The sequence below is a fragment of the Prionailurus viverrinus genome, unplaced genomic scaffold (genome assembly GCF_022837055.1).
Source record: "Prionailurus viverrinus isolate Anna unplaced genomic scaffold, UM_Priviv_1.0 scaffold_170, whole genome shotgun sequence".
In the NCBI taxonomy this organism is placed as follows: Eukaryota; Metazoa; Chordata; class Mammalia; order Carnivora; family Felidae; genus Prionailurus; species Prionailurus viverrinus.
Window position 1 is genome coordinate 1 of NW_025927560.1, and position 12,179 is coordinate 12,179.

Here is a 12,179-nt window from a genome sequence, read left to right on the forward strand (position 1 = left end):
AAGTAAATAAATGTATATGTGTGTGTACACTTCAGCGGGCTCTTAGTCTACTACTCACAAAGCTATGGGACCATCACTGTTCATTCCAAACTATTTCCATCACCTCAAAGAGAAAGAAACCCCACGCCCCCCTCTTCCTCCCCCCCCCCCCCAAGTACCTTCGACACTGACTCGAGGTTTCTCAACAGCCTTGCAAGCCCTGCAATGTTTCCAAACACTGGTGCTCCCCAACCCCCCCCCCCCCCCCCCCGTCAAAGAACTCCCCTAATTCAGGCACTTCCGGGTTGTTCCAACACCTGGAACGGCGGGGGGGGGGGGGGGAGGGGAGACTGCTGTGTTGGGGGGGGGCGGCACGGGACACAGAAGCACTCTGAATCCCCTTCCCTTTGCCTCTCTTCCATCTGGGGTTTCCTGAGGTGTATCCTTTGACGCCATCACTCATCTATGAGAAATGAGAAAAAGAGGACCGAACGTGGCTAGATCGTTTTCGATAGCCTGATACGCATACCCACACGCACACCAAAAGAAACGAAAATTGCGATCCGCTGGAAGGTCAAACGACGGCAGAGTGGTGCAACTAATGACGCTACACTCACACGATACGAGAGAATGCGGCTGTTACAGATTATGTGGGCAGAGAGGTTTTCGTAGCACGGGAATCCGCTTGTGGTGTTCCGATACTTCATGACGAGCGGTGGGAAACCTTCTTAGAGCCGAAGACACCAAATCATCATTTCAAAGGCTACGGGTGGTGAAATCGCTCTGGCTTGCAACTTCTTAACCCCCTATGTGGTTCTCCATGATTGCATTTCAGCTTCCTCCCTTATCCGAGCCAACGACCCTACCTGGTTTTTAGGTATTTATTTGTTTTTAAAGAGGTTAAGTACGACATTGGGTCCTAAACGGAGGCAGAGCTTTGGCTACTGGTCTCCGAAACGATGATTGTCTCTATATTTGTATGGATCTGCCTAACTTTTGCCTCTCACGCCTTTCCTCTCGCTGCATAACATCTTAAGATGAAGGGAGCCCGCTCAGGTGGGACCGCCGCTTGTGGAAAAAGTCATCGGGGCAAAATAGTGAAAGCAGCGTCGATCAAGAATATGTTGCGGGTTACACACATATTCCCGTTTCATCCCCACCCCCTATCGATCAATCACTTACTCCCCTTTGATGCCATGTTTTGTTTATTCCTGTATTTATGGATGGGTTTTCAAAGATTTTATTGTAAGTAAGCGCTACATCCAGCGTGGGACTCGAACTCGCAACCCACGAGATACAGTTGCACGATCCACCACCTGTGCCCACCAGGTACGCTGATGCCACGTTTTCTTTCTTTGCCTCCCTGCCGGCTGGCCTGCCTCCCTCCCGGCCGGCCGGCCTGCCTGCCTGCCGGCCTGCCTGCCTGCCTCCTTCCCGGCCTGCCTGCCTGCCGGCCGGCCGGCCTGCCTGCCTCCCTCCCTCCCTTCCTCCCGGCCTCCCTCCCGGCCGGCCTGCCTCCCTCCCGGCCAGCCGGCCTGCCTGCCTCCCTCCCGGCCTGCCTGCCTGCCGGCCGGCCTGCCTGCCTGCCTCCCTGCCGGCCGGCCAGCCTGCCTGCCTCCCTGCCGGCCTGCCTGCCAGCCTGCCTGCCTCCCTGCCGGCCTGCCTGCCGGCCTCCTTCCCGGCCTGCCTGCCTGCCTGCCTCCCTCCCGGCCGGCCTCCCTGCCTGCCGGCCTGCCGGCCTGCCGGCCTGCCTCCCTGCCTGCCGGCTGGCCTGCCTCCCTGCCTCCCTCCCTGCCGGCCTGCCTGCCTGCCTGCCTCCTTCCCGGCCTGCCTGCCTGCCTGCCGGCCTGCCTGCCGGCCTGCCTGCCTCCCTCCCGGCCTGCCTGCCTGCCTGCCTGCCTGCCGGCCTGCCTGCCTGCCGGCCCTCCGGCCGGCCGGCCTGCCTGCCTCCCTGCCGGCCTGCCTGCCTCCCGGCCGGCCTGCCTGCCTGCCTGCCTGCCGGCCGGCCGGCCTGCCTGCCTCCCTGCCGGCCTGCCTGCCTCCCTGCCTGCCTCCCGGCCTGCCTGCCTGCCTCCCTGCCTCCCTGCCTCCCTGCCGGCCTGCCTGCCTCCTTCCCGGCCTGCCTGCCTGCCTGCCTGCCTGCCTGCCTGCCTGCCTGCCTCCCTCCCTCCCTCCCTCCCTCCCTCCCTCCCTCCCGGCCTCCCTCCCGGCCGGCCTGCCTGCCTCCCTCCCGGCCTGCCTGCCTCCCTCCCGGCCTGCCTGCCTGCCTGCCGGCCTGCCTGCCTGCCGGCCCTCCGGCCGGCCGGCCTGCCTGCCTCCCGGCCGGCCTGCCTGCCTGCCTGCCGGCCGGCCGGCCTGCCTGCCTCCCTGCCGGCCTGCCTGCCTCCCGGCCTGCCTGCCTGCCTCCCTGCCTCCCTGCCTCCCTGCCTCCCTGCCGGCCTGCCTGCCTGCCTCCTTCCCGGCCTGCCGGCCGGCCGGCCTGCCTGCCTGCCTGCCTGCCTCCCTCCCTCCCTCCCTCCCGGCCTCCCTCCCGGCCGGCCTCCCTCCCTCCCGGCCTGCCTGCCTCCCTGCCGGCCTGCCTGCCTGCCTGCCTGCCGGCCTGCCTGCCTGCCGGCCCTCCGGCCGGCCGGCCTGCCTGCCTCCCTGCCGGCCTGCCTGCCTCCCGGCCGGCCTGCCTGCCTGCCTGCCGGCCGGCCGGCCTGCCTGCCTGCCTGCCTGCCTGCCTCCCTCCCTCCCTCCCTCCCGGCCTCCCTCCCGGCCGGCCTCCCTCCCTCCCGGCCTGCCTGCCTCCCTGCCGGCCTGCCTGCCTGCCTGCCTGCCGGCCTGCCTGCCTGCCGGCCCTCCGGCCGGCCGGCCTGCCTGCCTCCCTGCCGGCCTGCCTGCCTCCCGGCCGGCCTGCCTGCCTGCCTGCCGGCCGGCCGGCCTGCCTGCCTCCCTGCCGGCCTGCCTGCCTCCCGGCCTGCCTGCCTGCCTCCCTGCCTCCCTGCCGGCCTGCCTGCCTGCCTGCCTCCTTCCCGGCCTGCCGGCCGGCCGGCCGGCCGGCCTGCCTGCCTGCCTGCCTGCCTGCCTGCCTGCCTCCCTCCCTCCCTCCCGGCCTCCCTCCCGGCCGGCCTCCCTCCCTCCCGGCCGGCCGGCCGGCCTGCCTGCCTGCCTGCCTGCCTGCCGGCCGGCCTGCCTGCCGGCCCTCCGGCCCGCCGGCCTGCCTGCCTCCCGGCCGGCCTGCCTGCCTCCCGGCCGGCCTGCCTGCCTGCCTGCCGGCCGGCCGGCCTGCCTGCCTCCCTGCCGGCCTCCCGGCCTGCCTGCCTGCCTCCCTGCCTCCCTGCCTGCCTGCCTGCCTGCCTGCCTGCCGGCCGGCCTGCCTGCCGGCCCTCCGGCCGGCCGGCCTGCCTGCCTCCCTGCCGGCCTGCCTGCCTCCCGGCCGGCCTGCCTGCCTGCCTACCGGCCGGCCGGCCTGCCTGCCTCCCTGCCGGCCTGCCTGCCTCCCGGCCTGCCTGCCTGCCTCCCTGCCTCCCTGCCGGCCTGCCTGCCTGCCTCCTTCCCGGCCTGCCGGCCGGCCGGCCTGCCTGCCTGCCTGCCTGCCTGCCTGCCTCCCTCCCTCCCTCCCGGCCTCCCTCCCGGCCGGCCTCCCTCCCTCCCGGCCGGCCGGCCGGCCTGCCTGCCTGCCTGCCTGCCGGCCGGCCTGCCTGCCGGCCCTCCGGCCCGCCGGCCTGCCTGCCTCCCGGCCGGCCTGCCTGCCTCCCGGCCGGCCTGCCTGCCTGCCTGCCTGCCTGCCTGCCGGCCGGCCTGCCTGCCGGCCCTCCGGCCGGCCGGCCTGCCTGCCTCCCTGCCGGCCTGCCTGCCTCCCGGCCGGCCTGCCTGCCTGCCTACCGGCCGGCCGGCCTGCCTGCCTCCCTGCCGGCCTGCCTGCCTCCCGGCCTGCCTGCCTGCCTCCCTGCCTCCCTGCCGGCCTGCCTGCCTGCCTCCTTCCCGGCCTGCCGGCCGGCCGGCCTGCCTGCCTGCCTGCCTGCCTGCCTGCCTGCCTGCCTGCCTGCCTGCCGGCCTGCCTGCCTCCCTGCCGGCCGGCCTGCCTGCCTCCCTGCCGGCCTCCCTCCCGGCCGGCCTGCCTCCCTCCCGGCCTGCCTGCCGGCCTGCCTGCCGGCCTGCCTGCCTCCCTGCCTGCCTGCCTGCCTGCCTGCCTGCCTCCCTGCCTGCCGGCCGGCCGGCCGGCCGGCTTCCCTCCCGGCCTGCTTGCCTGCCTGCCTGCCTGCCTGCCTGCCTGCCGGCCTGCCTGCCTCCCTGCCTGCCTGCCTGCCTGCCTGCCGGCCTGCCTGCCTCCCTGCCGGCCGGCCTGCCTGCCTGCCTCCCTGCCGGCCTCCCTCCCGGCCGGCCTGCCTCCCTCCCGGCCTGCCTGCCGGCCAGCCGGCCTGCCTGCCTGCCTCCCTCCCGGCCGGCCTGCCTGCCTGCCTGCCTGCCTGCCTGCCTGCCTGCCGGCCGGCCGGCCGGCCTGCCTGCCTGCCTGCCTGCCGGCCGGCCTCCCTTCCTCCCGGCCTCCCTCCCGGCCGGCCTGCCTCCCTCCCGGCCGGCCGGCCTGCCTGCCTGCCGGCCTGCCTGCCTCCCTCCCGGCCTGCCTGCCGGCCTGCCTGCCGGCCTGCCTGCCTCCCTGCCTGCCTGCCTGCCTGCCTGCCTGCCTGCCGGCCGGCCGGCCTGCCTGCCTGCCTCCCTCCCGGCCTCCCTCCCGGCCGGCCTGCCTCCCTCCCGGCCTGCCTGCCTGCCTGCCTCCCTCCCGGCCTCCCTCCCGGCCGGCCTGCCTGCCTGCCGGCCGGCCTGCCTGCCTGCCTCCTTCCCGGCCTGCCTGCCTGCCTGCCGGCCTGCCTGCCTCCCTCCCTCCCTTCCTCCCGGCCTCCCTCCCGGCCGGCCTGCCTCCCTCCCGGCCGGCCGGCCTGCCTGCCTCCCTGCCGGCCGGCCGGCCAGCCTGCCTGCCTGCCTGCCTCCCTGCCGGCCGGCCTGCCTGCCTCCCTCCCTCCCTCCCTCCCTCCCTCCCTGCCTCTATGTCCAACTAAAACATGAAGTCTGTGATGTGGGAGCTGTAGCCATCTGGTTCTTCCTATATCCCGATCACAGACCAAAGAACGATCTTTGCCATAGATTAGTGTTTTCAATAAATCATCTGTTCGATGGCTATCGATAAAGGACATTGTCAACTTTTAACGGCTGTGGACCCTGCTCCTGGGCACCCAGGGAAGCTAGGCTTTAACATTTACCAAGCTCCAAATGACCCTGTCAACCCCCAAAGTGTGTGCTCTGTTTCTGCCCTGAGCACACGTTGCATGTCCGCTTCATTTAAATAAACAACAACAAAAATGGATCAAAGGGGTGACTTGGCTGGCTGGCTCCCTCAGCTAGGTCAGGGGAGCGGGTGACTCTTCATTGCTGGGCTGTGAGTTCGGGCCTTATGTTGGGTGTGAAGAGGACATAAAAACAAAACCAATCGATCAGTCAGTCAGTCAGCTGAGAATTAAAAAGGAGCCTTCCAAACATACAGATGAGAAAATGGAAGAAAACCTCCCTGGATCCCCAAAGATTAAAGTCACACAGCTTTGCACATACTGAAAACAGAAAATAAACCCTGCAAAATTTTTCTGCCGTGTCTTTCGTCATTATACCTCGTAACAACAACAACAACAACAACAACAACAACAACGACAACTCCTCCTCCTCCTCCTCCTCCTCCTCCTCCTCCTCTTCCTCTTCCTCCTTCATCCATTCTATTTAAGAATTCCCAACACTGACAACTCTTATAAAGACCATCCAAGCACGGGACACAGAACTGCATTAGACCACATTCTTATGGCTACCAGACAGACATTAGAACTTCCACCCTTCGTGGTGACACCCCGAGCTCACTGATGAACTCTGCTTCCGAGTACTCTCGTGAAGCACACCACAAGCTCAGTCCGTGTTCACGGGACCACACTTAACAGATCGGGAACAGAACAGAACACACACCATACGGCGTTCACAGCAGCTGACGGAAGGCCAGGAGAAATACAAGTACCTCACACATCCAACTAATGGGGTTCTCTGAGAACAAAACTCTCTTTACGTCTTCCAACGTCTTCCAACGGGTGTGGATGTCCTTTGGATGCAGAAAACATTCGCACGTCATTTGCTATCGTTGCTCTCGGCACGCTCTTGCACCGAGGCCAAGGGACTGAGAGATGCATCTCGCCAGGTTAAAAAAAAATCTATCCATCGTGTGCCACCGCCACTGAGTGTCTGCACGCACTCTCTCCTTTTCTCACTCACACTAGCCTTTCGTACTTTGGCACCACTGTCGGTCGAACACGAGGATCAGAAAACACAAGGTTTCAGAAGTTCAAACAGCCTTCTGGTTCCATAGCACACCCTTGCATTCATAGCATGGATACGACTCCGTGAAATAAAGAGTAGTGGATATAAATGGGACACCCAAGGTCAAAGTCACAGCCTGTATGGTGTGAAGACGAATTCAAGAGTGAGAAAGCACGTAGACGGAAATATTCCTTCCTATGGCAGAATATTTACAGCACTGCTTTCAATGAAGTGCTTCTCCCGTAAACATTTGAAAGGAGATGAACGGCACAGATTCAATGAAGGCTTCATACTGTACTTCTGCATAGGAAGGGAGACAAGTGTCACAAACTACAAACGAAAGCAAAAAGACCAAACGCTGTGACACCATGATCTCCAAAAAGGAGGTTTTCCTGGGGGTGGGGAATTAATGTGGTGGGGTTCCAATTAACACAAGGAAAAAAGAATGTACTTATAATGAATGGGTTCCATAGTGAACACGCACAAAGAATTCACTTGACGAGTCCAGGGATACAATATTACAGGAGAAATCCTTTGATGTCCATTGTAGCCTGTGTGTGTGTGTGTGTGTGTGTGTGTGTGTGTGTGTGTGTGTGAGAGAGAGAGAGAGAGAGAGAGAGAGAGAGAGAACGAGAACCAATCAGGCAGTTGGTTCGCTTTCAAACACCTGATATTTCGACCCTTGATGTAACAAAACTTCTAAAATTCCTTTAGCTTTGCCTCTCTTTCTAAAGACAAATGTCAAAAACAGTGGTGAATATACTCCACGCTGAACGTACTGATTCTGAAAACTCTCAGTACGGATGGGTTTTATAATACACTTAACCATGTGTGGGGTGCTTGGTTGGCTCCGTCAGTTAAGTGTGTGACTGCGGCTCAGGTCATGATCTTACGGTTTGTGGGTTCGAGCCCTGCACCGGGCTCTGTGCGGACAGCCTGGAGCCTGCTTCGGATTCTGTGTCTCCCTCTCTCTCTCTCTGCTCCTTCCCCTTCCCACTCTGTCTCTCAAAAATAAATAAATGTTTAAAAAAGAAAGAAAGGAAAGAAAGAAAGAAAGAGAGAGAGAGAGAGAGAGAGAGAGAGAGAGAGAGAGAGAAAGAGAAGAGAAGAGAAGAGAAGAAAAAAAGAAATACACTTACCATGTGTTTAGAAAAATTTGAATTCCTACCAGTCTATACCTACCCCACTGTCTAAATTCCCCAGCTGGCCCCAGCTGGAAGATTTAGAATCTGTGCTTGAGCCAAAGCCTCCAGGAAAACCGCTGCCTGACTCTGCATTTGATGCGGGTCCCCAACCGATGGCCGCACCTGATTTAGAACCACTATCGGAGTTCTTTCCAGAACCAGGGACCCGAGGAGGTTCCTCGACACATGGCACATCGAAGTACCCTACGACCCAGCACTTTCACGACTAAGTACTTAGCCAAAGGATACAGGTCTGCTGTTTCCAAGGGGCACACGCACCTCAGTGTGCATAGCAGCACTATCAACGGTAGGCAAAGTATGGAAAGGGGCCAAATGTCCATCGACGGATGAATGGATACAGAAGAGGCGGTATCCATCTAACAACAGAGCAGTGCGCGGCCACCAGAGGGAATGAAGTCTTGCCATTTGCAAGTACCTGGATGGAACTGGAGGGTGTCATGCAAAGTGACATTTGTCCCTCAGAGAAACACATGTATCACAGGACCTCACCCGTGTGAGGACCTTCACTTCCCAAACAGAGGAACTCGGGAAGGGAAGGGAAGAAGGGAAGAAAAAATAACATACAAACAGGAAGGGGGACAAAAACGTAAGAGGCTCTTCCCTAAGGGGAACAAACAGAGGGTTCCTGGAGGGGGTTGTGCCGGGGCGGGGCTGAAAGGGTGAGGGGTATGAAGGACTCTCCTCCTCAAACCACTGTTGCCCTATAGGCTAACTACCTTGGGGGTACATTGAAAAAATAAATTCAATAATAATATCAGAGAGGGCGAGGGCGAGGGCGAGGGCGAGGGCTACCTGATCATCTGCCAACGTCACAAAGGGAAAGTCCGGGAACCGTTTGGGAATGAAGCTGTCTACCGCTTCTCAGTCCTGGCAAAAGAACAGCTGCAGCTTATAGGCAGTCACGTCCCTCTGTAAGGCACCCGACAAACGCCTTCCTGCTTCTCAAAAGCTCATCTGGGCTTCGATGAGATTCAGGAAGTTTGCAGTCACCCCATCGTTCCTCGATCGCATGACTTTCACCTCGGTTTCCTATTACGTAAAACGAACACAGCCAAAGCCCTTTGAAGGACTAGTGTGAATATCTTTCCTGTCCTGAACCAGAAGAACCTCTCCAAAGCTACCAAAATATTCTTTCAGATCCTGTTCGGTTGTTTTCCACGGGAGACCCAACACTCTTAAATCGGACGTTTTCTGGATGGCTCTCTTCACTTTCACTGCTGAAGAAGCAGGCATCTGTCTCGTCCCTTTTTCTGTGGCTATCTTTGGGATAAGTTGACGACTGTCCGCTACCGGATTTCCCCAGCCAGCATCAGGGATGTGCAGGATGTGTTTGACCAGCCGGACACCTCTCATACACTGAGACGCTGGATTCCGGTAGTGCAGTCCACGTGCTGCCGACAAACTGGGCTGTCACTGTGGACAGCAGCACTGTCCCGTCGTCTTCCGATGGCATTTCAATGGGCTCGTCATTCTCATCTTTGGTCACCCGAGTACATTCAGACACCTGCTCTTATTTCTCTGCTAGGGTTCCGCTGCTAGGAAGCCTGACAGGGAACCCGAAGCGGCGAGGGATCCAGGAGCAGCCAGCTACTGCTTCGCTCCCGCGAAATGGCCGCCTTGTAACTCTTTACGGAAGAGGAAAAAACACCACCGTGACCGCCACCATTTAATAACCTTGCTCTAAGTGTGGAGAAAGCAACCACCATCCCAAAAGGAAACTTGGGCAGGCTACACGTACAGGACATATGGAGCCTATACTTGCAAGTGCTTACTTACGTGGGAACATGGAAGGGTCGCCTGAGTCCCTGATGGCCCAGATGGGTTCTTTGGAGGTGTCTGAATGAGTTTTCTTGTGTGCTCCCTTAGAGAAAGCTGGCCGTGAGACGACGCGGCCAGAAACTAGGAAGCCCTTTGGTTCATCAGCGAAGCCCCGACTTTTGGGGAGGAACGGACGCTCACGGAGATATCCCGGGCCACATTTGGTTTGTGGGTTGCTGCAGCTTTTTTTTTTTTTTTTTTTTTTTTTTGGCTTCTTTGCGCCAAATTGGCTGTGTTCTCATTGGAAATGGAAAACACCTGCGCGATGGGATCCATCCGCGGTAATGCTCTCGTGCGATTGGATTTGTTTTTACAAAAGGGGGAGATTTGACCATTGGGTCTTTCGTGTCCTCTCCACAAATAGGAGTGAAACAAAGGCTGATGTTTGGTTTGCATCTTGTTTGTGGATCTATGGCCACAGGTGTTATCCATGTGAGATGTTTTCTCTACCTCTGGATGCTATTGCTAACACCAATTTGTAAACGAGCTCCGTTAATGTGTTTCAAGGCAAGCTCTTGTAAACATTGGGCATTCTAACACTCGCGAGGATCAGAACAAACCCAAATGTGTTTCACATTCACGTGAACGGGGTGTGTGTGTGTGTGTGTGTGTGTGTGTGTGTGTGTGTGTGTGTGAAATTCTCTACATTCAGAGTTTTACTCCATAAGAAAGTTGCCTCACGGGAAGGGACACAATTGATGGCCCAGAGAGAGGAGAGATACAAATTGAACACACCTGCCCTCCCCGCTACACCCACACCCACACCCACACCCACAGACCCTTTCCCAATAGTCAGAAGAATGAGGAAGAGGAGGAAGGCAGACAGATGCCAGTGATCCTAAACCCACCCCTCCTCCTCCCGAGCACAAGCGCCAAGATGGGTGCCCACCCCACGGCCTGCTCCTCCTTCACCTCTTCCACAGGGGGCTGAAAAGCAACTAGAGACAAAGCCACTTTTGCAGGAGGGGAAGACAGGAGACAGAGATGGAAGAAGAAGTAGGAGGTGGACGCGGACGCGGAGTTGGAGGCGCAAAAAGAAAAAGATGAAAGACACACAAAAAGGTGAGTCCAAAACTTTAAATCTGCCTGGGGCCTGGCCGGCGGCTCCCTGGCCGCCTCCCCCTCCCCTGTTTCTGCATCAGTTGGTGTGGCTCCAGTGATCTCCTAGGCCATCCCCGCTGGTGGGGCCTCCCGTGTGAGCCTGATGGTGGGGAAACAGATCGTTTGACTTTTTAGCGGACACGGGTGTGACGTCTTGGGTACTCAAGGCCATGGAAGGTTGATTGCTTACTTAAAATGGACATATTTTCGGAGCCGTCGATATCAAATACAATGCCGACAGTTAGGTTTTATTCTTGGTGGTGGTGGTTGTAAAATGGCTTGAATTTGGTGCTCTCTGCATGACAAGGCTTTGGGGTGGGCAGCTCCGGTCATGGCCTTGCTTCCGTCCCAATACTGACCCTGTAACTGTGGTCCTCAAAATATACATCTCTGTGACCTTTACAAACAACATAACCCGTTTTCTCCCTCGTTTTACAACAGGTATCAAAAACAAAATCAAAAAAACTTTACAGACACTTACGCCCTTCCTTGTTCCACTCAGACACGCACTCTAGGGTTCAGGCCCGGGGCAGGGGCCTAATCAGCTTTCATGTGACTTCAATTTATGACTTCACGGGTACCCGTTGCAGTTTGTCAGCAAAAAGTACTTCAAACGATGGTGATGGTCGATTTTGTCTCTCGCATACAGTGTTCGTGGGTGAATGTTGACAGGAGATAGGTTAAATACACAAAAATGTTTACTCGTAAACCTTTAAATTTTTTCCTTGTACCATTTATTTTTGAGAGAGAGAGAGAGAGAGAGAGAGAGAGAGAATGACTGAGAATGAATGTCAGCGAGGGAGGGGCAGAGACAGCGGGAGACACGGAATCCGAAGCAGGCTCCAGGCTCTGAGAGGTCAGCACAGAGCCCCACGCGGAGCTCGAACTCACGAGCTGTGAGATTGTGACCTGAGCCGAAGTCGGACGCTTAACCGACTGAGCCGCCCAGGAGTCCCTATTTGTAAACTTTTAAAATGGCTTCCCCAATCTTTCGTGACCTGCAACTTCAAAGCTTTGCTAAGTGAAGCGGTAAATTAGGTTCAATTCTTCGGACATCTGAGTCTTTTCCACAGAAGATAAAATACTAAATTGTGAATTACTAAACCTACGGCGTTTTCTTTGTGTTTTTCTTTTGTTTTTTGTTTTGCTGTGTGTGTGTGTGTGTGTGTGTGTGTGTGTGTGTGTGTGGTCTTTGGCTTTATTCAGAAAAACTTAACAGTAAAGATACTTGGGTCTGTTAGTAAACAGGTTTCATCGTTTGTCGTTGTTGTTTTTTTTCCTTGAAGATTTGTTTCCAGCCTATTTCTTTATTTTTAGGGGAGGGAGGGAGGAGAGAGAGAGAGAGAGAGAGAGAAAGAGAGAGAGAGAGAGAGAGAGAGAGAGAGAGAGAGACACACACACACACACACACACACACACACACACACACTCAGAATGAGTCAGTGGGAGGGCAGAGGATCCGAAGCGGGCTCTGCGCTGACAGCACAGACAGCCCAACGCATGGCTCAAACTCACGAACCGAACCGTGGGATCATGAGCTGAGCCGAAGTTGGATGCTTAACTGACAAAGCCACCCAGGCGCCCGTTTCATGACTTGTTAAAAATTGTACAGAAAAAGAAAAAAGAAACAAAACCGAACACCACAACGTATTTCTGAAAATGATGAGATACATTCGTACATTTGGCAGTGTAAAGAATTCTGGTGTGTGGGGGGCCTGGGTGGCTCAGTGGGTTAAGCGTCTGATT

General features: G+C 58.2%; 1 pseudogene; it reads right to left on the reverse strand.

Annotated features, from left to right (window-relative positions):
- Positions 1–8,306: 8,306 nt before the first annotated feature.
- On the reverse strand, positions 8,307–9,608 carry LOC125158207 (TAR DNA-binding protein 43-like; annotated as a pseudogene).
- Positions 9,609–12,179: the final 2,571 nt, after the last annotated feature.